Source organism: Varroa destructor, unplaced genomic scaffold (genome assembly GCF_002443255.2).
Source record: "Varroa destructor unplaced genomic scaffold, Vdes_3.0 BEIS01000001.1, whole genome shotgun sequence".
NCBI lineage: Eukaryota > Metazoa > Arthropoda > Arachnida > Mesostigmata > Varroidae > Varroa > Varroa destructor.
The window spans coordinates 43,718,361-43,743,742 of NW_019211454.1; the positions used below are offsets into that span (position 1 = coordinate 43,718,361).

At 41.1% G+C, this 25,382-nt stretch overlaps 1 long non-coding RNA gene across 5 annotated transcripts in view; it reads right to left on the minus strand.

The window, feature by feature from the left end:
- Positions 1-6,359: 6,359 nt before the first annotated feature.
- The window catches only part of LOC111255452 (uncharacterized), a 57,103-nt gene continuing 38,080 nt past the window's right edge, over positions 6,360-25,382 (minus strand). For 3 of the 5 annotated variants that reach the window (XR_015323421.1, XR_015323441.1, XR_002675493.2), the window contains one exon: positions 7,320-7,596. This is a non-coding gene — a long non-coding RNA (uncharacterized LOC111255452). Of the gene's footprint in view, positions 7,203-7,319; positions 7,597-25,382 lie in introns of those variants that run through there. The other 2 variants (XR_015323452.1, XR_015323444.1) reach the window with 2 other exon arrangements.

Sequence of the window (25,382 nt, forward strand, 5' to 3'; positions counted from 1 at the left end):
TACGTATGGTTACCTACGTTCATACCACTACCATCTTTTTACCATATTTCAATTACGTAAGGACGAGGTTAGAGAGCACATCAGTCATGTAAAGAAGTTAAGCTATATTCAGATGCTTAAAGTTATTTTCAACTCCGAAACAACCATGCGGATGAGCAAACTTGCTATGTAAGACTGTCGGCATCGTCGAAGCTTCATAATTACGATTTACAGATTACTGGCCAGTCATCATATTTAGACAGCCACCATATGAATAATACTGATTTTCGGAAAATAATCAGCAATAGACCCCTGAAAAAAACAACCTGAAAAGTCCTGAAAGGCACTCTATTGTATTTAAGGGCAGCTTGCCAAACTCCGGCACACCTGATAAGATCTCAATACGCCATTAGATAAATAACTGAGTTTCCTCTGAAAAGCTACAGCTTCGCGCTGGTGTCATATATTGACTCTATAGGAAACAGATTTCAACCTCACCTACGAGGAGCAACTTAGTGAAGTGGAGAACCTACTTCACTTTTACTTTTTTCCATAGCAACGTCCTTGACTAACTGGCTAAAAATGGATGCTTTGAGTTTTACGTAGGATACTACTTCCGTCAGGCATTGCTTCAAACGATACAGCCTCTTCTAATACATAACGAGCTGTGTTCATACCTGATTTGAAACCAAGATCATCACACGTAATCTTACGGTAGTTGGCAAATAGAATACCATCACAAGGACTTGACGATCCAGTTGACACGCTACCGTATGTCACGCGGCATTTCGTCGCAGTCTCCATCTAATATCCCATTGATCTCGTTCAAAGCCTAATGATTTCGGCAGCATACGATGCAATCAATAGTTGGCCAGCAATCCTGAACTAGCCTGACACTTATTCATCATAGAATTTTTCAGCCGAAAACCGACCATGGTAAACTAATAACAGAAGATTTATGCAATAACTTTATACATATGCAATACTGGGCAGATGTTATAAACGCAATTTCTTGGTGCAAAATATTTTTAAATGTCGAAATTGGATGACAACGAACAAAACGTTAAATACTAAACCCTAATTAAGTATTATACCAGCAGTGTACATAAAAACGCTATCTTGCAGAAGCCGTTACGGTCATCTGCTCTATACTTAAGGCTAATAGACATAAGCGGAAAACTTCGCCGAAAATATAGTAGAGTACACTATTGTACAGAACGTCTCGATGTAATTACTAAACAGCCAGAGTACCATAAGATATATCGATAAATATACGACAGTCACCGCATCGGTGTCAGATGGAAGCAAAGTACGCCGACAAATCGAAACTATTTTATAGGCGCTGACTGTGCCAGAAGCCTTCTTATGTATATTTGATGGAATAACTAAATAAACAATCAACAAGTATATTGTAATGTCAAGGTTTTTACGAGGATTTTCTTGTTCCTCCTCTCACGCGCATACGGATATGACACAGGTGCCTACAAGATCAGATTGGGCCTTAGCAGCAGCTTAACTATTCTCCACAGCAAGATCGCATCTTTTATGCAGGCCTAGCATTGAATTTCATAATTTCCTATTGATGGGCATTATACCCGAATGACTAAATTATGCATTAAACTACTTCCTGGTACAGATCAGACAGGGTGGTGGGTACAATTTTATGTTTAGGCCATCCGTTCAGTCTATGTAGACCCCAAAAAGAAGAAACGAGCACTATAAAATCTTTTGTACAGACGACCATGACATTTACCCCACATCCAACTAAATGATGATACAGTCAGCAGGGCTAATGCTAGTCCCTTATTCATTACGTCAACAGCACGTAACAAGAACCAAGTTTAGAAATCTATTTAATACACCATAGGAAGCGAATTCTATCCCTGCCTTTTTCCTTACGGCATGTTATAGCTTTAAGCATGTCTAGGATTAAATACAGCAAAAGGACTAGTACAAATATGTTTTTGTTTTCAGCTTTCCCTTGTGATGCACGAATGGGTTTCGCCTAAAAATTAGACTATCTATGACCCCTTTAAATTATGAGGTATACCACTTAGATACATGTTTTACTTTAACTGATGTTCGTCATAATGCAACACCATTTCGATGAAACGATAATGGAGTACTGCAACGACATTCCTACTGTTGCTGTTCTGATTGCTGCTGCGCGAGATGTCACCATTCACGAGGAGGTCTCGCCTTGCACCCGGCCCAATATGTGTTTTGCTGTTTGCAGGCATCGATGCGCCTGTCTCCCAGCCCGCCTGGCCTCCAGTTTGGTCGCCGCGGCCCTCCTGGGTCTTTGCTTGCACCGCACACCCCGGTTGTGCGCGGACGGCGAAGGCGGAGGCCAGTTGTAGAGAGTGGCCTCCGTTCCTCGAAGTCCCTCCATGGCGGCTTTAGGGCATCGATCGAACGAACGAATGGCCGACCGACCGGCCGACCAGAGCTGAGATGCGAGATCGCGCAATAGGGAAATGTAGAGTAGGGGCAAAGGGGGACAGAATGGGGCTACTTTCGCTGGCAAGGGCAAACGAGGGGTAGGCGTGCTGGGTCACCAGTCGGATAGCAACGAGGGCAAAGAGGGACTCTATCGCTGGGTTGCCCGTAGCTCGCTTAAAGTTCGCTGGCCGCTTGCCGTCGTCCAGCAGAAGGCCATTTCTGCTATGTGCACGCTAGCTGAGCTCACTGGAGCACCGATCGGTCGTCGCTGTAGCCATTCATTCGTGGGAAGCAGGAGCAGTAGCCGCAGTGGACGCCATTGCAGAGACAGACAGCCATTCAAGCAGTTAGCCAGCCGGCACCATGACAATGACGACGACTACGACCGTGGTCCAACAATAGAGTATAGCCACCGTCACCAGTGAGCAAGCGGCCTCCTCTATGCATGACGATGCTACTAACTGCAATAGAAGTTGACGATGACCAAAACAAGGATACAACCATCAGCACCAATTACCTATAGGTGCTCGCTGGCTTGACGAGCGATAGGCGGGACAACATAAAACACCTGTTGATTGGATGCTAGAGGCATATTCCTAAATAGTGGTAAAGGTAATGACTCAAGTAGTATGATATGCTTCGAAAAAACTATCGTTGACCGGCAGCAGCATAACCGAAATGCGAACAATTGTGAGGCGCCCCTTAGAGAGACTGGCCCCTATACGATACGACTTAGAGATCTTTAGCATAAAGACTTGGGCAAGCTTCAAGAACAAACTTTTCCAAAACGATTTCCTCTAAAGCAGGCCAGCTGACTAAACCTTTACTTTTCTTCTGTCGCATTAGAAATAAAGAAAAGAGGTTTAAATAGTTCGCGCATCCAATCAGTCGTTACAAGACAAAACACAACCGCATCTTAACTTCAAAGCCACCAAAATGTCAAGAGGCCGGTTGGGTTCTTAGGAGAGAACTGGGCCACCAATTCCGCCGATTTCGTTACCGCAACTTGCGTAATTCACTTTATGCGAGCTTACATCCTGAAGTGGCTTGACGTTCTGATAGTAGGAGCGCAAAGGAAAGAACGAAGGGGTGCTGCCGTTGTCTGCGACGGGGCCGCAATCGTGAGAGATAACAAACCGAAGCCCGTCGAAACCTCCGCCTCGCTTCCTATCGACAGCGTCCACCAGCAACATGCGATTTGCAATGCGGTGCCCCATTCGTAAGCAAAAGACTAACAGTCTGTGTCAGAAAGTGCGCCCTTCATTGCGACAGGAACAAGTGTGGTTGCTCAGTTGGAAATCTGGACGCATTATGCCACTGCTAGTCTTATCGACGATATCGGCATCTTGTGGCACAGAGGACTTCGTCTATACGGACACAGTTTTCAAGGATGTAGCCTGGCTGACTAGTGGAACAGCTTCCACAGAAAAGTAGAAGGATGTGCGGCATTTAGCCTGCAGGCCACGAAAGGATATTCAACAGTTGAAACATGGTTGAGCTGTAATGAATCAAGAAGAACAATGTCAGAGTACTGCCGTAATATATATATATATGCGCGCTGCCTTATACTGTTGGAAGTTAGATCTCTGACGTTTAACTTCGTTCATGCTTGCAGCGAGATCATGTCCTACGCGCTCTACTATACACAGTTTGAATCTTTAGCTGTTGTTGTGCGGCTCCACCAGTCAAATTGTATAAAAATCTATAACGTAATAGCGACAGTCTTAGTTCTTTCGGGTGACGCACACTAAAGCCAGATGGTGTTCGTGACGAATCTGCTAATAAATTGTTTCACAGACAAAAAGCTATTCGGCTCGTATCGTTGATAAACGGTTATCATTTACATAAAAGCAAACAAATAATCTGATTCTAGCATAACTTCAGTAATTATTGAGTTCTAATTTTCTCGAGCTTATGCCAATCATGTAGCAACTAACAAAATAAGTTAACATGTGATTACACCATGCAGGACACCGGACTCGTAGTGTAGTCCTTTATAATAGGATAAGCCGCCTCCTGCTACCTGCACGAATATGTAAGGTTAACATTTTTGTTGTGTTCGGGATCGCCTTACAAATAGCCGTCAGTAGCTTCATTATAATGCTATTTATGACGTACCTGCACGTGCCTTCAGCGACAGCATTTTCCTAGGAACATATTGATGTTGAAATAAGGAACTCCGCTGTTACTGCGGAACTCGGGTCTGTTTGACTATAACCTTCGAGGGTGCGTTAAGTTAAGCGACAACTATATTATTATAGATCAGCTCTGCTCAGTTTTTCGATACGGCTTAGGCCAAACGTCTCGCATTAGTCTTTCTCTGAGGAATACGTTTCCTGGTGAAATGTTCATTGCACCGATTGATCTCCTACTAAGTACATGTGACAAATGAGCTTCAGTTGACTATGCAGATAGTAAAAGGTCATATATTTCCTTAATCTAAAACTAAACAAACTTTGAGAGGTTTTTACAACGTACGACGTCCAAATTAGGATAAATCTCGGCGAACGAGAATGCACTGACCCGTCATTTTTGCTACTTGATAGATTAAAACCTTTATTTTATAGAACAATATGGCAAACTCGTCACGCGCTGTTTAATTCAAACGAAAATGGGCCAGAATCTAATCATTTCGCGCTAGACAAGCCCACTACAGAAGAAGGAAAAGCTTCTTTCTTCGTTCCACAATCGGCAACGTTCACACGGCTTCGGAATATCTTAGCGAACACTTCGAGAGAACAAACTAGAAGACTCTCGTTAACCTTTAGATTTGAAGGGCTCAAAAATCAGTTTCAGATATACACAGATTTTTCAACGATTTTGCCGTTTTGGATTCTTGCATATGTTAGAACTTTTGTTCTGCTATCGGCCCGAAATTTAATTCCGCGCCAATTGTTGTATATGGCGTATTCGAACGATATCCTAACTAGTTTATACCTCTCAGTGTCCTAATTACTATTGAAGGATTATTCCCGGACGCAAAAATGTTTACTTTAAACATTTCTAGTCGATGATTAAAATCCTGAATTGAAGCTCTAACGACAACAAATGGTAGTTATATCAAATAAGCACGACTGTTAAAAAATAAAACCTTTAATACATGCAAAAAAATTTCGTAGGTAAAATTCGAAAATGACCGCGTAAGAGAAGGCTTTATTTCGAATGCTGTACCCTGTAACTTACAGAAGACAATGTGTATCACTTACTCTGAACCTCGACCGACACGTTGCAAGCTGTTGCAGTAAGTCGTTTAGTAACAGGTCTAACAATAATGTCGAAAGACTTCCCCCGTCAAAGTAAAGTTGATCAAAAAAAGAGTAGCTCCCTAGATAAACGGATCTGGAAGTGAAGATAAAGCGTATTGTTCTCCAACAGAACTACTCGGTCGTTGAAATAGAGCACTTAAAAAATAGTCATTAGCAGAATTTGCCGATTTCGTATCTTGTAGCGCTTAGGATTTCAACACGTTTCACACATGCAATGTGTAAAGAAGGTCATTGGACAGAGTCTATATCACAGTCTGCAGACACATCAGTAGCGCGTGCAGGGCGCAGTTCGAAGATCGAGTTCGTTAGCTAAACAATCTTGATTATAATCGTTGTGTTAGGATGAATAATCTCGGTGCTGGGGTATTTGTCTAATATAGAAGATGAGAAGATAAATATGAGGGTGGGTTTTAGTTACCAACATAATGCTGAGTTGAAATCATTACCCGCGCGCGAACGAGGGTTGCCAGTAACACAGAACACATTACAGCCTACTATTCGTCTAGCATATGGAAGGCAAGTATTTATATCAATTGGTATACTGGGCTAGGGAAAGCACGCGTCTAAATGGTAGCAGTTTTCGAGAGGAGTCCATTGGGAGGCACAGGACACGTTAGGTAGGACAGAGGAATGCGAAGTTCAGCTTTAAGGTGTGCTATTGAGTACTGATTATGTTGAATAGTCATTTATTTTGAGCAAACAATGTGATACCATTTATTGCTCAGTTCTGATATACAAAATATGCTATCGTGTGGTCCGATTATATCCAATTGGGCTTTTCTTTTAATGTCGTTTTGCATTAGTATCGCGTTTTTCCTCTAGTTAAAAATACAAACAAACAGGTCTGTGTCTCAATTGCCGTTCACTATAGCCAAATGAAATAATGTTTAGACAGGTAAAGTAACATTATTAGTATCATGCTAACCGTACGTGACACAGGCTACATTTGTGTAGAACTACTTTCAGCCTAGATACAGTGTAGGCTATGCTGATACAGTAAAACGAATGGAGAGCTCATCTCCGATTGCGAAAGTACACAAACTTCCAAATGGCAGTCAAATTCGGGCAAAATCTTTACCTGCAAATCGTTACCGTTGTAATTGAGCGAGGCGAACGAAAAAAAAAGACTGAACAGGTCCCGTTCGCTATGCTAAAAAATTGTAATCTTATATTTTTGCATTTTTCAAGCCTCTCGAATATCACCCTAATGCGGAATGGGTAGTCTCTATACAGCAGTATCTTACTGGTAGATGTCTTGAATTGCCCTGTTCTAGATATAACGCGGCCTACATATAGCGTATTCAATAGGAGTTATTATAGAACGAGGAAAGCGACGATGATCCCGTCTAGATTTGATTATGTAATATGTTCAGGGTTCTTCAAAATGATCGTCCTGCAGCTGGTCACTTTCGAGAAATTTAGGTTGCCTCTTGTACAAGGTAAGCTTGCGTCTACTGGCTACACGGACCAGTTTTAGGTTGCTGTGTGAAAACAGCGCCAACGGTATCAGCAACCCTAAACACAATACGAACAGTCTATGATTTACTTGAATGGCAAACGTATAAATCCTCGTATAAACTGTTTTACGTATTTTTTAACAATATGCAAAGCACAATAAATATCATACAAGGATTCTAGTTGTATAAATTTATATTTAATATGCGTGTATTTAGTCAGGCCACATATGATTACTCAGATCAGCTCGTATAGGCACCATATACCATGGCCTTCAGGTGTTTTTGGCCTATTCGACCTCACTGCTATTTCACAACGTCCTGGTGATATTGCTGCTTTCTGTCATCCAGTAGGTGAAATTATCCTTTATACCATTGCAGACACAGATGATCGGCCTGCGCCCGCTGCTGTGGAGGTCGATTATCTTTAGATTTTCTCAACGTAAAGACAATGCCTGAAGAAACGACCATGCAAAAGCAGAATAGTTAGTTACCCACTTTCTTGTTACATCACCCTTTTCGAGTCTACTAGCCATAAAAATGTAACTTCTTATAGTAATTCGCCACTTAAACTTATATTGAATCTAACTAGTAAACATAGTTATAGGCCATGACGTTTAATGTACGATTACAGCTCGTATGTTAGTGACGAAATTATTTTCAACCTTCGTTTTAGGTTTCACTTGCCTTCAGAGGTTTTTGGGAAAAAGAAAATCACTTCAATTGGCCTCCAATGCATTTTCAAACAGTAATGTTCATTCAACTGATTTTTGAGAGCAATTCCAGATTATTTATCTATATATATATATATATATATATATATATATATATATATATATATAAATCACAATAATCTTCTCCTTAAACTGAGTGCTTTAAATATTATAGAAGCGCATATATCCAAATAAAAAGCCTCATTTAGGATTTGAGACAATGTCACAGCAAAGAGGTTGCTCAAAGAAGCTTTTAACGATTGGCGCCACGCTTGTTCTTCTTTTGAAAATCAACATATTGCTATCAATATGAGATCTAATTCTGGGTTTTTTTCTTTCACCGTTGAGCACATATTGTCGGTCTATCTTTCGCAAAAGGCTTAAGCGCCTTCATAGGGATTATACCTACAACCCCACATGGCATGTGAGATTGCGCTCTTTGAGATAACCTAAGGACCAAATCAACCACAGGTCTGATGGACAAGGCCAACCAAGCTAAACGCCAACGGAAGAAAAAACGAGATGCAAAAAGCCAATTGACATAGATTGTGTTCTTGTAGTTAACAGTTCTAGCCATTTAGCTACTTATCCAGAGGCTATTCCTCGTCTACTTTGCCCCATTTCTAGAACGTTATTTCCCGCGGATTCCTAAATAACTATTCCATGTCTGTGTTCTACTTATGACGCCTTAAATCACAACCTCCTGTAGAGCAACGTTACAGAGTTTAATATCAGGTGAAGAATATTGATTCGTTTTGTGCCCGGTCAATTTAATGTTCCTAGAAAATACAGCAAATATTCTGTAGTACTACATTACTTGTATTAGTGTAGCCTGAAGGAAGTAAGTGAAGCTTTGATGAATGCTCAAATTAAATAACGACTTGTACAAATGGAAGTTAGTCATTATGACTTTGAGTATATATTATTGATAACGTAGTGAATAGTAAACATTGTCAGGGCCTCGGTTGAAAGGACAAGAAGCGGCCATGGTGGATTTAGTTATTCGTGTCCAAGAACATCAAAGTAAAGTATGCGTGTTCTAACAACAATGCTTCTAATCATTATAACTTACTTCAATAAGAAGGCAATTATCACATGCTCTGAGCAAATCCACCATATACCATCCATCTTGAATAAGCGATACCTATCCAATTGATAAACTGGTAACCATATCATCTACATGAAGTTTTGAATATCTTAAACGCATCTCTACTTCTAACACATTTAGAATTGGTGGCTTTCGTCCATTATGAGGGTATCGCTGTCCACTTCCGTAGAGTAGGGCACCGCTGTCAGTAGTCACGCTACCGCAGGTTGAAAAACCCGTCTAGTTACTGAGGGCGTAACTTCATCTTGGTGGCAAGCTTGACAATGAAGACTCTTTAGTACAAGCCACCTGATTAAGGTCGTTCTCGAATTTGAACTCACCGTTAAAAAACGACGCTTTTTTAAATGACACGACTCATAGGTCACGAAAGAGATTCAAAACAGAAGAATACATATTTGGTGTAAACTCCCTTACTCGTCTCGAAGCTACTTCTAGAAAACTAGATGTCCAGAAAATATTAGGTAGGCATTTTAACAATATGAATAAATATAACTAAATTGAAAATCTGGAAGCGCTCCGAGCCGCGGATGAAAGTGGCAAGCTCTCACGATTACATGCGCATAATCTCAGAGATTTTAAGATAATGGAACGAAATCAGAATTAGGACAACGGGGTTCTATTACCTCCTGTGCAAGCAATATAAGAAGCGAGACTGCATTATATTTAGCCTTTTAAAAATTGTCCAACTGTTTTCTAAAGGCATATCTAATAAGAATAAAGAAAAAAATTCATCTACAACGCAATTAGAAAAAGGCAGAACATAGTTTCTACTTGTTGAGAAATCGTAAATTTACTTTGCTTCATGTTTACTTTAGCCATTCAAATGAAAATGTCGGTACAAAAATAGTGTTTTATCGGTTTTCGGGTGTCGTACAGCACCTGTTAGTCCTCAGTATCTCCGTAACCGCTGTTTATCAAGGTCCGAGAAGATTTTAGCAGTTGGGATTATGCCAATATCTATTGGAGTACAAGAGTCACGCGTGGCAGTATTATCAAAGCTATTTTCGAGGACCGTTCTTAAACCATCCATTAGTTTATACGAAGACGAAGATTTGATAGCACCAGGATTGCTTTTGTTTGATATGTAAGTGTAAACTTTCCATAACAGTACATTATAGGCGTTCCATCTACGATTATTATCCAAAACCTAAATAACAGTGATAGGAATAGGTAATTCTGAATCGTGCAGGTAACGAGTTACGGCGCATCCTACTGAAGGCCCGCTTGCTGCGTAAGAACCGCAACACTATGAAAATGCAAAGACGACAACTGCACGAATCTTTTGCAAGGTCATTGCATCGAATCAAGGAGGTACTTGCGTCATTTATTACAATGTTGGCACAATCCAAATATGAAATCAAACCCAATAATTTTACACAACATTGAACTTTTTGAAGTCAGATAAAATAGAAGTTTTTTTTTACTTTTCAATAAGTACTCCTCATATCTCCTGTTCGCAAAAGGTAAGAGTCGAACTTCGAGTCACGTTCCCTCAAGCTCTCAAGTCGTATGCTCAATCTAACCTCAAAGGAATCTGAACTCTCAAATTGTCAACGTGCAATGACAAGAACCTTTCAGATATTCTAGAGAATATTTTGCCCCAAGGTCTGATTTTGCAAGATGGACATTCTATGGCGTCACAGCAAGATCACAGATGCCATACATATTTACCGGACTCTATCAAAAATTAAACAACATATAGAACAGAATATATTAGGATTATCGATAGGTTCAATCGCGATGATTCGTCATCATCGCCGTTACTCTCCTGGTGTAGGTATATACAAAGCTTAGTAGCCCTCCAAGATCTACGTCTGATGTCCTCCTTCAACGGAAGTTTTACCAGAACAGCTTTTTTCCACGTTCAGGCTCTATACTTGACCTACTTTGAAACCCACACTGATCTGATTGGTAATAACTGTTTCGAGTTATTGTACTTGAAATAACTACATTTATCAATACATTTTGTATATGTTCGATAATGGACATCAGCATCTTCAGCACATGCAAATGTTTTAGCTATTTTACGCAAACGTTTTCCTATTTCGTCGCTGCAATCACGAGCTAACAAATGCTACCAACAAACATATTAGAAATGAAGGCCTACGATATGCGCGACATGATGAAGTGCTCGTTTTTTACCCCACGTTTTAGCATAACCTGCCTTTGCTCCAAACACATATATCGTTACATATAGATGCGCCTATAATAGTGCACTTTCAAGCAATGCAGCCGTACATGACATATGCGAGCAGTGTATATCGCCTGTGCAGCGTCCTACGTCGGCGGCGGTTGATTCGTCCTTGCGAATTATTATTATTACTTCTATTAAGACAAGCAGGATTGTCTACGGGGTGACGCGCACACTATGAAAGCAGCACACGAGAGTAGCGAGGCAGTAGGATCCACCAGCAGCAGTCGCTAGTTGGGCTAAGGTGGTTGGAGGGAATAGGTACGACGGTGGACAGACTCCTGAATCGATCGTTACTCGGCTACCTCTAGACCCTCCTCCCCCGATTGGCCCGGATGCTGCTATAGCCCTAGCGTCCGCTGCCTCAGCCCAGATTTCCTTGGTAGCTGGCCTCAAACTGCTCAATTAACTGCTCTCCATGGATCCGTATCCCTATGCCTGTGCACCCTTTGAGTCTAGAAAAAAATAGGTATACTTGCAGATACGTGCATGTTTAGGTGTATGTTGCTACGAGTTTATCTGCGAGTTGTAACCAGCAGCGGCGACTCTGTCTGTCAACTAAAAGCGTTCTCGTACGTGCGTACCTCCGGCCGGCCGTTTACAGGCTCGAAAGCTAGCAGCACAACGAGCTGACGGCCTTTTTGTGGTGGCAAATACACAATGCAGCCGGCGCTCGACATACAATAGAGACCCAGCTGCCAACACGGCCAACGTGCTCGAACCCACCTACTCGTATTCTACGTGCAAACGTCGACAATGTAGGGGGTAAGAGCGAGGGATTCAGAGGCAAGTATTGAGAGAAAAAGATTCTATTCTACTACGGTACCCGTCGTAACTGGCTGTTTGTCATGATCGTGAGCGAATTGACCAACTGTGGTTTCTTTTACTCGCGTAACGATAATTAGATGAATAGGCCGCGCCTAGTGGCACTTGTTGCGTGTTAATGAAAATATCTTACGATAGTCCTTGACGGTAATTGTAACCGAGTTGAATGAAGGGAAAATGCGGGAGCATGAAAGAATACGGCTTATTAAGTAGAAATGATATTTTTAAGTTTAATAGCGAGTTTTCATCGATAGATAGAATAAAAATAACACTAATCGAAAAAGCCAAAATATGTGAACTGGAAGACAGCTCTTTTATACATATATACAAGGATGCTCTTATATATGTATAAGTGCAACGATGGAAAATTATATGCGATAAAAATGATGGATAAAGTGAACTTTAAAGATAAACTGCGGTGAGATATTACTAAGTAGCGAGATGTGTATGACGTCAAGGTTGACCTAGGTTTGCCATAGTCTTTGATGATCTAAACAGCCATACAATGCCGGTATAAAATGAGAGATCTTACGGAACGTCTAAATCTGTATTGAAATTTAGCCTATCCCACTAAGGCTTACTAATAAAATATACGTATGGTCAGTCGGTAACGTGCTAAATATAGAATTCGTTAATGGTACATTGTTTTATTCAGCTTGAGCACGAGAAATTAATCCCCTTTACTCAGCACAATTCTACGTTATCGCACCCAACTCTTGTATCAGACGCAGCTAAGATAGTGAACAATTCGAGATCGAAGGCGCGTTCGAAAGTCATATCAAGTCACAGTGGTACCTTACGCGTTTATTTATGGACGTGTGCATTAGCAAAGGGCCCAGTTGGCACCTTTGTAGGACATATCTGCGCCTCATCTTAAGCAGGAAACATTTCTCCGTTCTAAGCGCAGCCTAGCATCTGCAACTAGCATTGATGACCATATCGGACATTCATAAGTCATCACTACCTGCATTCGATGTAGGTCAAGGTTAACGTTAGATGTTTGGAAGTGCGTACAAAGCAATATCTTCGCAAAGAGAGAATCTTTCGAGGACCACGTAACGTGTTCACTTATATCCACGGATGTCAAACAGTCCAAAGTTCGCACATTGAACTTTTTTTGTAACATAATTCAAAAACTGAAATAATGGACAACTTTAGTTGGCCATATTTGTTGCGTCATATAAAAGAGGGGCATATGCTCCGCCTTCTTTGGTGGTCTTTTGAATAGCAAACATTGACCTTTTTATAAGGACTGGAGCATCAGGTGCCAATATATAGTTATAGCCATGTATCCAATGATTCTGCTCCGTCGATATTCGGTTCGTTACATGTCTGAACCTCGTGTTGAAATGTGCCCCGGTCCCTCCAAATGCTAAAGGGGCCGTCGTTGACAAGAGACGTGCACAGAAGACCTTATCGATCACCGCAACCCTTTCAATACAATATTATATTATAGACGCTGATCCTACCTAATGGAATGCTTTCAGTTTCACGTTCGTGACGTTATCAGACGATTGATGGCTGACCTCCAGTACGAGACAGATGCGTCCATTGAAAAATTCGCTTCTTTATGTCCCGCAAGTGAACATATTTACACTGAAAGATTGCGGGGATCACCTTGTAACGAATGCTATGGAGCCGTAACACGCGAACCTCCCACGTGTCACTTCGGCATTGTTGGCCTATGACGCTATCCCCCGCCTTATTCGACGGATAAATACACTCAGAAAAATTTAAAAAAACTCTAAGCCCGCAAAGCAATAACGACACATGTCGACTTTCCACGTGTGTTTAGTATGAAACAACATTTGTGAAGTCGAGCGAGAAGGGGGAGTCGAACTTTCTTTCTTGAGACATGCGAACTTCCTGATTCAGAGCCCACACCGTTAACTACTCAGAGAACAGAAATAGTGCAGCATCTCAGATCTCATATGGTTACACTACCGCTTCTGTAGTAAGGATCCAAAGCTAAGACATTTTCGCTGTTTGCAACATACGGATACCCAAAAGGTGCTTTGATAACCCGCTTTTTACCCAGCTAAAACTTCGACGCCGTTTTAGCCGACTATGTTTTAGGCTTACATTCAGTATGTTAGATACTCGTAGCGTGAATAACAAGAACTCACTAATAACGAATCTAACGTGAAAATTGTATTGTCCTTTGCATTGTCTTATAGGTAAAAGACATGCTCGTGCGTATACATATTTAGGACGTGCGAAGTGGGGTCACTGTATCGCTATTTAACTATATAGAGAGTAGAGAGCATCGTATTGGAGGTATCTGATAAGATATTTAGCTCATTCTTGTTTCAATCTTTATCGTAAACATGTTTTGAGTATTTTCGGGATTTAGTAGCTGCTATTAGAATAATCTAGATGGCATCGATGAATTGAGGTATAGAATGGTGTTTCAATCCCAGTGACTGTTCTGGATAATATTAACGTGCCGTCATGAATCAAGCAAGATCGATTCTTCCAAATAAGAACTTCGAAAAATCAAATAATAATGTTGTTCGTCTGCCATAACGTAATTTAGCTTACATTTATTTGTGACCCAGAACCGTTGTTTATCGGCGTTGGAGGGACTATGGGCAAGATTTAGAACAACTAATCAATGCCGAAAAAAGCTGAGCACTCTTTTTGTCCAGGAGACAGTCAAGACTCCAAACTTCAAGATTTCAGATATGCCAACACAAATATACGGGTAAGGTTTGTACGGAAGAAATCGAAATAAATAAGCAATCCGCATAAAGATACTTCTGCGTACACGACAGCCAAAAATGGTACTTTGCCATGTTCACATTTGTTATTGTACAAAAGTAACAAACCGCTTCTGGGATGTAACCTCTAGCCCATATGTTATAAAAAGGCCCTAAAAGCATGACACCTTGCGTTTATACTTAGCACGTATAATATACGACGACTCAAACCATTCTCGTTCGAACGACCGAAGGTTCGATTGTGGTCCCGGAGCAAAATCGAAAATATCACTGCGTAATTGCCCAAAAGACCTTTGCTGAATTTTATTTGAAAAACTCCTACTAGATCAAGTATTTCCGCTTCTAAACTCAAGATAAGTGGACCTAAATCAGCATGTTTTACGGAAGGCAAATTCGACATTAACTGACCTAAATGGTACACCATGTATACAGGGCGTTTTAGAATGAGAAGTCTAAGCTCAGGGAGCGACGGGGCTTAATGAGTGAAGCAATTTTTCTAATTGCGCCATAGAACGCCGGGATTTATTTTACAGTGAAAATCGAACGTCTGTGCACGAACTATGCCCTCATAATTTTTTCTTCTACTCGAGGGGCATTTAAGGTCAGCTGAGTGAAAATAAATAGCATTAAAAAGCCCAACAATACGAAAATTATACTCATAACATTTGCATTATTGGAATTTGAATAGGATTATCAAAAAATATTTTTGTATTATCCTGAGATATGTTAGAGCGGCTAGATAATCATAAGGCGCTGCTCATCCTTGTTTTTTTTTCTCTTTTCCTTTTTTTTACTAGAATAATATAGGTTTTCGTTGAGACAAATTGAATCTTTTCTGGAATTTAAAAATTACATGATCTTTCGATGATTTTTTTGGTACGATAGGCACTCCTACGCGCTAGCGTTGGTTGTAACGCAAGCTCGATACTGACAAGAAGCTGAGCAACGTATTCATTCAAAGGTATCGAGCATTTTGCAAAATTTCCGCGGCAGCGACAGGCCAAGTTCATAAAGAGATATTCTTACGAGTCAATGGAAGTTAGATAGACAAAACTTTCCACTTGCAATTACAAGAATAAATATAATCGGTCTTTTTGGCCATTTTACCGTATCGTCGCAATTTGCCGATGCCCTACCATGCTAGAAGCACCTTCTGCTCAAAATGTCTTCAAAGATAATAACCAGCGACTGTGGCGAAAAAAATTATATGGCCTTCACCTGCGCTATGAGAATGGTAACAGGCAAGGGCATATGAGGGAGTTAGTAATGTCTAAAACTTTATGGAAAAACAATTCCGACGAGAGTTTGTGCGAGTGCCATGTGGAGTCTCATAGACCTACCAGCGCACACTGTGCGAATTTAACATGATCTCTCATGTAGAAATGGCTTCATCCGTGGAAAGGACAATTTCGCTAAACAGCGTTGTGCTCTGAGAACTAGTAATAGGCCTCTACGAGCCACAAACGGTAAACTTTTTCTTTAGCTGGGCATGCCGACAACGGTATAAATGCAACTTAGATTTTTCAGAACCACTAGTTGCAGTTTTATCAACTTCTGACGCTGCTGCTACTGTTGCCACGTGCTTCTGTGATCTCATCATGTGATTTTCTAGGTGTCGATCTCAGCTGGAATGATGTGTGCCCTGATAATCTACGAAATAGTGGGAAATTTTTCCCCATAAACTATTCGTTGTTGGGTACGCGCGTGACAGCTTACTGCAGCATATGTACATACCTGTTTCTGTAATGAATTACTACATGGTAAACCAATGCAAGGACGTTACAGTTATCTCAATTGGTAGCACATTTTAATAGGCGCCCGAAAGAACATAGACTCCAATAAATACATGGCCAGTGTCGGACCTTTGTTATGATTGACCGGTCACATGCTGTAACTGGTCTAATCTTCAAGCTAAAGACAATTTGCTTTTTAAAATCTAGTAAGATAGCAGTCTTCCAGCAAAGAAAATATATATTACTCATACTTTGAGAAAAGAGTTTGTTTCAGTGCCTTCCTAGTTTAAGCAGGCATTTGACTTCACTCAATAAACGAGAAAAGTCTTATCGTTACGTGGCCGTTTTTTCATTGCTGTCTATGATGAAGCGATATTCTTAGGATTCCAATTTCAATGATAAAAACACAGACGCGATATATACCATGTTCATATCTGAGACCTCGAACCATTTCTCATTCCCATCCAGCTAACCTCATAGGGGTAGCAAACATGTGGGATGCACATTATTGCACACGTACATATTGGTTTAATATCTCAGTAAAAGCAGCTATTGAGACGCATATATGATTTTGTATGGCATCTCTTAGAATTCACTTTCACAAAAACTTCAGCTTATACTTATAACCCAGTTAAGAAAAATGCTTCCTTTACTGAGCCTTATAACCCATGACTTTGCATGTTAAAAAAAAAGCCTGCCTTAATCAAAAAGTACGTTCGCTAACGTAATAGGAAAATTCTAATTGGCAAACTTTCACAGTCAGGTATAAAAGTTGGAACTCACAAATGGACTAGTAGTAAAACAGAGACTTGTAAAACAGAGATTTTAAACCAGAAACTTGTAAAACAGAAACTTTAAACAAAGTGAACACCTCAAAAAACCTGTTCATCTGGGCCTGTTCAAGAACAAAGGAGAAAGAGTTAACTTACTTGACACATTTTTAAGTAAATCTCGTAAAAACCTAGACGGTAATGGCAGTTGACGCGTTGCTGATCGCTAGAACCGAATACCTCTCTGCAGAGAGAATTTATATAAGTAAGTTCCAGTATTTTACAGGAACTTTTATTGTACTTAGTATTGTGCACCGTGCAAGTATTGCACCTGAAGATTGTTATACGTATCTATATGATAATGGCGTCACTGTTCAGATATCGTGAGACGAGGGATCATGGCAACTTACCTAAAGGTATAATAAGCAGTGGCTATCGGACTGTATACGTGCATCGTGAAAAAACTAAGTTAAATCATACTGCACGTTCTGTATATACGTTAATATGGGGACACGGGTTGTGCGTGAATTTTATTCATGAACTATTGTAAGACAAATCATTAAGCGGTAGGTGCGTCTTTGTTATGGCGGCGACATTTTAATATTGATCTAAGCATTCAATAGAACGACTTCGAAGTGACCCTCGAGCTCGTACGTACCCCACTGTTAACAATTATATCTGTCCGCTCGTATCTAAAAAGCTATCAAGATTTAAACTTTGCAGTATACACTCAAAGGTAGATTACAATAACTGGACATGGGTCTTTTAATTAATCGAAAAATCAAGCAGTTATAAAATCAAAGGCGTGCTATATTTACGTTACTCCGTCTTTAAATTAGACTAAAAATAATTAATCTTGCATTATATACAACGGCAAGAAAACTTTCATTATACACTAGTCTAAGGACAGCGAGGGAAACGCGCGCGTCGTATTCGACAGGAGTCGATGCCCATAGGACCGCAATTTTTGTAGCCTAAAAGCCCTCGACGAGGTCTCATGATACCTCGGTGCTTAATTGAAATAGTTCTAGCACCGTCAAATATATACTCCGAGCAAAAATCACTAATAATAACAATAAATTATATATCAATGACGTTTGGGTGTTCGCAGTCACCTTTATAGTATATAATCTACTTTTGCCTGCTCATTTATTCCGCGTGAAGTTTAGCCAACACACCGACCATATCTCAGTATTCGAGTTACAAAAAACTATACGTCACTTCAAGCCCAGTATGGCCCGCTACTATCCAGCAGCCAATAATGATAATGTCTAAATCGTTTCTTTAGTGTAATATATACGTTTCTGCTAAACATGAAAAAAAAACCAAGCTTCACAATCGACTTTTGAAGCTCGCGGCGTAAAGATGTAATTTCTTCGTAGCTTTGACATTGATCTACTACCGGTTCTATCGTTCGAGCTCTCTGATCATTCTCTATACGCTTTACCCTGTCAACGAACTACAACCCTAAGTAGGTCTCGACGAAAAGACCTAGTGGCATGCTCGTGTCATTCAAGAACAAGCAAATTTTACGCGACTTATTAAAATATATTGTATATATTGACTTGAAAAGAAAAACGGAATTGCTTCTTTTTTTATGATGAGTATGCTTCCATTTCACGTAGCTGCAGTGAAGGTTACTCGGAAAACGAAGCGCTCCCCTGAAAATAGACACATAAGCGGTGATGGCGTAATTTAAACACATCTTCGGTCACTCACCAACGTTCAAAATTGAGTATCGCCTGTGAAATAGAGCTTATTGATAAGCCATCTCGAATTGATTCGGTCTCTATAGCTGATATAACGCTACTCTAGCACCGCGTATTCGTTGATCAAAAAACGATAGAAAATTCCTAGGTTTCCCCTAGAAAACAGGGCTGTCTTGCAGGTTTTATGTAATCAACATATATATATATATATATATATATATACACAGAGAAAGAGGGGAGTATGTGGATATGCACGCTAAATTGGGAAAATGAAAATACATAATTAGCAACGCCTGTGGGAGCAATGTTAGTGTTGTCGTCGCTTCTATTGCCTGAACATGTGTGTGTGGTGTTCTTTCAACAACAGAATTTCGATGAGCTGCTTTTCTCTGTCTGTCTCCCGTTGTAATGGTGCTAAACCTCTTAATCTTCGGTCGGATTGCCCCGTTTCCAGCGATGCGTACGGCAAATACGAGAAGTTAGTCCGTCGACAACAATGACGCTGGGTGAGGACAACCACCACCGCTGCCGCCTTGGCTGTCGCTAACTTCAATAACGGGACAAGGATGACAGCACAGTCGTGGCCATTGCGGAGGAGCTCACCTAACCAGCGAGGCCAATGAGGCTAGGGGTCAGACCGCCTCAAAAGCCGCCTTATCAGGCGACAGCGGCGTTGGTGATTGCGGCAATTTGGCCTCCTACCGGCCGACGGTAGCGGCAATAGCAACAGCGATGGCAGGTAGCAGTTAACAAGCAGTCACTCACCGACACTGGATAGATGGGTCGGCAGCCGACCAACCAGTAGGGATATCAGCACGTGAGCCACCGACCGCGATCTTGTAGACGTCGCGACGATGTTGCCGTTACCTTGGCAACCGCCGCCCGTACTGCTGAACTGGGACAGCGACGCCAACGTCGCTAGACGATGAGAGCGACAAAGGAGCAGAAGAGGACAACGATAATACGACCTCAAAACTAACTGAACACATGTTAAAACCACAAAAAATTAAGGCATCATTGATTTGGCTCGTGTTCAGCGAAGTGTCGTTAACGTTTGTGTGTATAACGTGCGCAACAGTGGTAAATTAGCCGATGTAGAGTTATTACTATAGATGCATGCGCTTTAACAAATTTTTGGATTAAAATGTGAGAGTGAGTTGCTTTAGAGTCGACGGAGTCCTCTGTTATCTGTCAGTTATGAACCGCATATTTCTTATATGTATTATTTAAAACAGGCTTTTCTTGTCAGGCCAAACCCCGAGCAACTATCGGAACTGTTACAACTGTCCTAAATGGTCGAAACCAAAACCAGTTTCATAAATGGCTTTGGGTATTCAGGGCATAGGCAATTACAGGTCTCGTCATAGACAATTCTATCCGATCAACGGCACAACTACAATCGGCGCATTGCTAATTAGTATTGGGGTGGACGAAACCATGCGCGGCTTGGTGAAAGCCTTTCCGAGCGCGAAGGACGGAACCTCGGGTTTGACGGAAATAAACCAAAAAAGCAGGACGAGAAGATAGTGCGTCGGATAGCCTGATAACTGTGGCTGGAGAATGAAATAGTCCCTTACTTTATGGGGTACTTTATGGGGTTGCACTGGTATGTTAAAGCTTCGAGTTAGAGATCGATACGGCACAGGGATTTAAAGCCAAGCCTGCGCACAACTTTCCAAGCTATAACTCAGATTGTACGCATAGGCTTTCGACCTCATTAAGACACGGAAACAGATATTCGATAACTTCGGGCAGGCAAAGCGAGCGCTACTCGACTTTGTGGGACCAAAGACTTCAAAGCGTTTTTAACAAACGTAAAAAGAACTGTTGAGTCTGTCGCTTTTGCAAGTTGATGGGCATAGTGCACGGATTAAGCCGTTTGTGGGACCACACTTCGAGACGCCTGTTTGGAAAGGAGCTACATGCCAAAAAGACCTGGCACGACTTTGGATGTTTTAGAGTGAGTATCGAAGATGTACTACCCGCACCTCAGAGCACGGCACTTCTGACTTCCATATACCGCGTCCACGCCAACTAGGATTCCATGTCGACGTTGCGTCAGCACCGTCCGACCATGAAATGAACATCGTTTAACCGCAGGTCGGGAACATCTCGAGGTAAAGACGACATCGTACTGACGACGTGAAAACATCATATTGACTCGCTTGTTCATGCTTATAAGTGTGTTGAAGGACGCTTACAGACCCGATCGCTTCATGCTTATGAGGAGTTGGTTTTGACTCTCCACAGGGGTGGCTTCCGCGCCAAACAGGACCGTTGTCATCTTTAAGCCTTCAAAGAGCTTATTCGGGCGTTTCATGTGGGCGCTTCGGTTATTTGCTAACCAAAAGCACTACATTACATTGGAGAGGAATCAAACTTAAAATTTACGTGCTTCAGCAATCCCCGCATTCACTCTCGGCCTACATCCTACTACCAAAGTAGGCCCGTAAAAGCCGCAATCTACTATTACGATGAGGTGAGCGTAAAAACTATTGGGCAGAATTTCCCGGAATAGCAGCGTGCGAAGGTGGTTCCAAGCGGTAACGTCCTGAAGGTCGGCATCCATCCCAAGAAAGTATTGTTGACCATTTAGGTAGGAGGTCTATTTCCCAGGAAGGTCCTGTTAAACTACGTCGTGCCCAATAATAGTTCGGGCTGTTCAATTGACTTAGCCCGAAGTACCAGCCGAAATAAGTCTTCGCTCCCGAATTGAGACAGCGGTACAGAATAAAGGCATTCAGTGAAACGGGGTAATTTAAGACAACTATCTGGATAAATGATCTTGAGTATTTAGAAGATAACGCGAAGTTCAAAAGAGTTTATCGTGCGCTACCAACGACGAAACTACAATCGAAAGTACAATTCTTCTTACACCTAATAGAACAACTCGTGTTTTCGGTGTGATAACCAACTCTGTCAAATTGCCAACTAACGCTTAAGTCAATTTCAATTCTCGGCATCATTTTAGATACTTTTAATAAAGATGGCAGTATAACATTTTTGTAAATCGATTAAAACAGCAATGTATAGGTAAAAATCTGACACCATACTTACTGCCACTACGTTTATTATATGATCAAATGCACTTCGAAGGGGGGCAATGGTTTACGGGGGTCGCTTGATGGCAGCAAATGCTAAATCGATTCCTTTGTCGATAACAAACTTCATATTCAAGTGGCAAAACTATGGTCATTAACCCAGGTTTTCCGACATGGTTTTCAGGTATCTTGTAACAAATGAAAGGGTTGACACTTTACAGCTACCGCAATAGCCTTGTGCGGTTTTTTTCATCTCAACGTTCTCCTTACAATGTAAGCATATTATAATTATGTTGTTGCTCTCCGTGGTTACTACTCAGACGGAAATCCTGTCCACGTTTTTAGTCTGCTGAACTGTCATGGCTACCGTAAGGTAAATCATCTCGATTCCAGTGAGATTCGATAGCAGATCTTCAGCGGTGACGGAAGGCTGCACGAAGCCGTCCACATGGTACACTGCTATAAGTTATACGTTCGCCGTTAACGGTAAACAGTGATTCCTTCCGGCATACGCAGACGAAGCTTATTGCCTAAATCGACTGTGTATTGCTGAGTGCGTCATTTTGTCATGCCCAGTGCAATAATTGACATGTCTAGTTCTTTGGACGTTTCAAATCATTGCCTGTATCCTGCATCGATCAACTTTAAGCCCCATAGAAAATGAGCGTGAGTCCATATGCGAGTATTGTAACTGCATTACTTAAGAACTATTGCTTGTGAAGGTAGTGTTATTTTTAGGGGTTTCTTTGAAGGGATCTTTACTACGTTTCCCCTAGGAATCGTTTAGATTTATAGTAAAAGGTGAATATATATATATATATATATCATTTAGATGTAACGGCGAAGTGATCGTTTCAGAGAAAAAAATAGACATATGTATACATCCTAGCTACTGAAGCGGATCCGACCTATTTACCCGTTCAGCTCCATACAAAAGATTAAAGGTATGATCCACACCAGTTGTCCTTTTCCGAAAAGCTGCCAAGGCTGATTAAAAGTCGCCACCAGGTTCTTGCTCTAATGTAAATTTATGCAGACATTGATTAACAATACCGGCCGATCCTCATCATTTACCTCAGCAATAAGTGACTGGATTAGCGATAACAAGATTAAAGCCGCGTTGGATTCGACCCGGGCCTTCTCTCCAAGTAAGCCTATGTGATTATGGCTGTTTCCAACCATTAAAGAAGGCAATTAACGTGATGTATTATATCCTACAGCTGACAATGAATCTGGCAGAGAAATGAAGAAAGCTGTATTGAACGAGTACCGTCGTTGCTTGTATGGGCCTGAGATTAAAGAATAGAAAACGCAGTAGGGATTTTTCAGGGTTTTCGATAAGAAATTGTAACAACATGCGTAGCGCAAAACCCCGCCCGCATGCTGCCAGTAAGATAAGGTGCCAAAGGACGATAGAAGCTGATGCGTTAGTTTTCGTTCCGAAGTTTGTTGTAAACAGGAGCTTTTTTTTTTATCGAACTTGCCCTTAACCTCGTTGGATCCAGTTATTTCCACCTGCTAATACGCTTCAGGTATTTCGATCGCGTAACTTGCGTTTAGTCCTGTTGTCAATCGCTACGAAAACTGAGCTCACGTTGATAATCATTCATTTATATGTCAGACAATTTACAAGCGTACAATATCAGAGCAGTTAAACAATACCCTCCGGAACTCGGTTCGGAGCAGCTGCCGCATTAGTCATCGCGATGATACGACCTGTCGGATCTTTCTCACTTGTTCATTGTACAGTAGAATACAGCCGTACAGGTTTGAATAACAAGTTTGATGTAATTGATGACGCAAATTTACTACAGCGTAATCGATATATATATATATATATATATATATACTCATTGCTGGTCATAACTAACTTTCGGTAAACCCCCGTATCTAATATAATCGGCTTCTTCTGGTAGGCCAACTGGTCGCATTTGCATCCTAGAATTATATAGAAATTGGTGCGAAGAAATTCGGGAAGAGGTCGCTTCATCAGAAATCTGGACGAAGAACATTCGCGCGCATGTGGAAACAAAATACGCAGTCGTTTAGGAAGTAGTTAATTCGTAAACTCTAAGTTAGATCAATTTAAGAGATGCTCTAATTAGCGAAGTTAAAGATAGTCAATAAGAACTACGAGAACACGAGATTAGATAACATATGACTCGTTCAGGTTTTCCTTCGTATGGACCGCGCAGCAATAAGGTTCGTTCCAAAAAAAGCCCACTTAGCCTGGAGGAGCTTTGCAGTACGACTATACAGTGTTATCTTCCCAAGAATCGCATTAGGATATAATATCCGTGCATTGTTTCGAAAAGTGTATACAGACCCACAAATAACTTAATAGAATAGAAAACCTACGTACGCTGCCATAGCTTAACATTTCAACTTCCCTGAATCAAAGTAGAATGATCTAACGGTTCGCGCAGAATCAGATTTTGGCTCAGATCTATTCATCGTTGGACATTCGCGATGTCGATACGATTAATTGAATCCTATCACTGCTAAGTCAAGGAAGGTTCTTCGAGCGAGATCACAAACTGAAATACCACTGAATCAAACGGTTAAAGCAAAGGCTACTTTCCAGTTTACAGATGGTACGACATCATCCACTCTAGAAATTAACGTCGAGGGAGCAGCCGAGGAAGAACTTTTCGGAGAAAATTTCGCTTTTATTATATTGTACATTTGCCTTTTTGAAAGTTCTACAAAGAAAAAAAGCTAAGACACACTGAATTATTGCTCTAGCAGTATTGTATCCCAGAAGCTGATTGAAGATGCACGTAAACAGGATTAGTCCTGATGTTTTCTATAGGTTACGTCAATATGACTGCTCATTTATGTTCATGCTGAAAAGAATTTATTTAAGCTTCGGTAATTTTTAACAGTATTATCGAATACGGGGTTAGGCGAAAGTGTTTCTTAAGACTGCTACCTTTCCGTAGACATCAGAGCGCTATAAGATATCGACTTTTATGAAATACTTTGAAGTAAGCTACGTTGTCACGGCGTTTGCTTCTCGTTGTTTTCGTTTCTATTGACACTGAAGTTCTGCAGGGAATGCACGCCCTCCGACATTTTGCTTACAAAGTCCTCCTAATCTGCCGTCCTCATCGACTCCGAACATGAAAATACTAAACGATAGCTATGCCGAAAAGTATCTAGAGAGTTGCTCAGCAGAGCTGGAAAATTAGGCCATCGCCGGAAATTGTCTTCTGAACAAGTCCGTCACAAAGGCTTTTCCGCCAGCCTAACCTTTGCATGGAAATACCAATCCAACAAACCTGACGCAGGTGAATTTCCCCTTACATGAAAGTGCGTTAAAACAGCACTATCTCAAACAGTTAGTGTTCAAATAGTATGAGATTACTGTTGTTCTATAATGCGAAACGGAACCTCATGTGGAACCACCGTGTTGAATGCTGCCTAGAAAC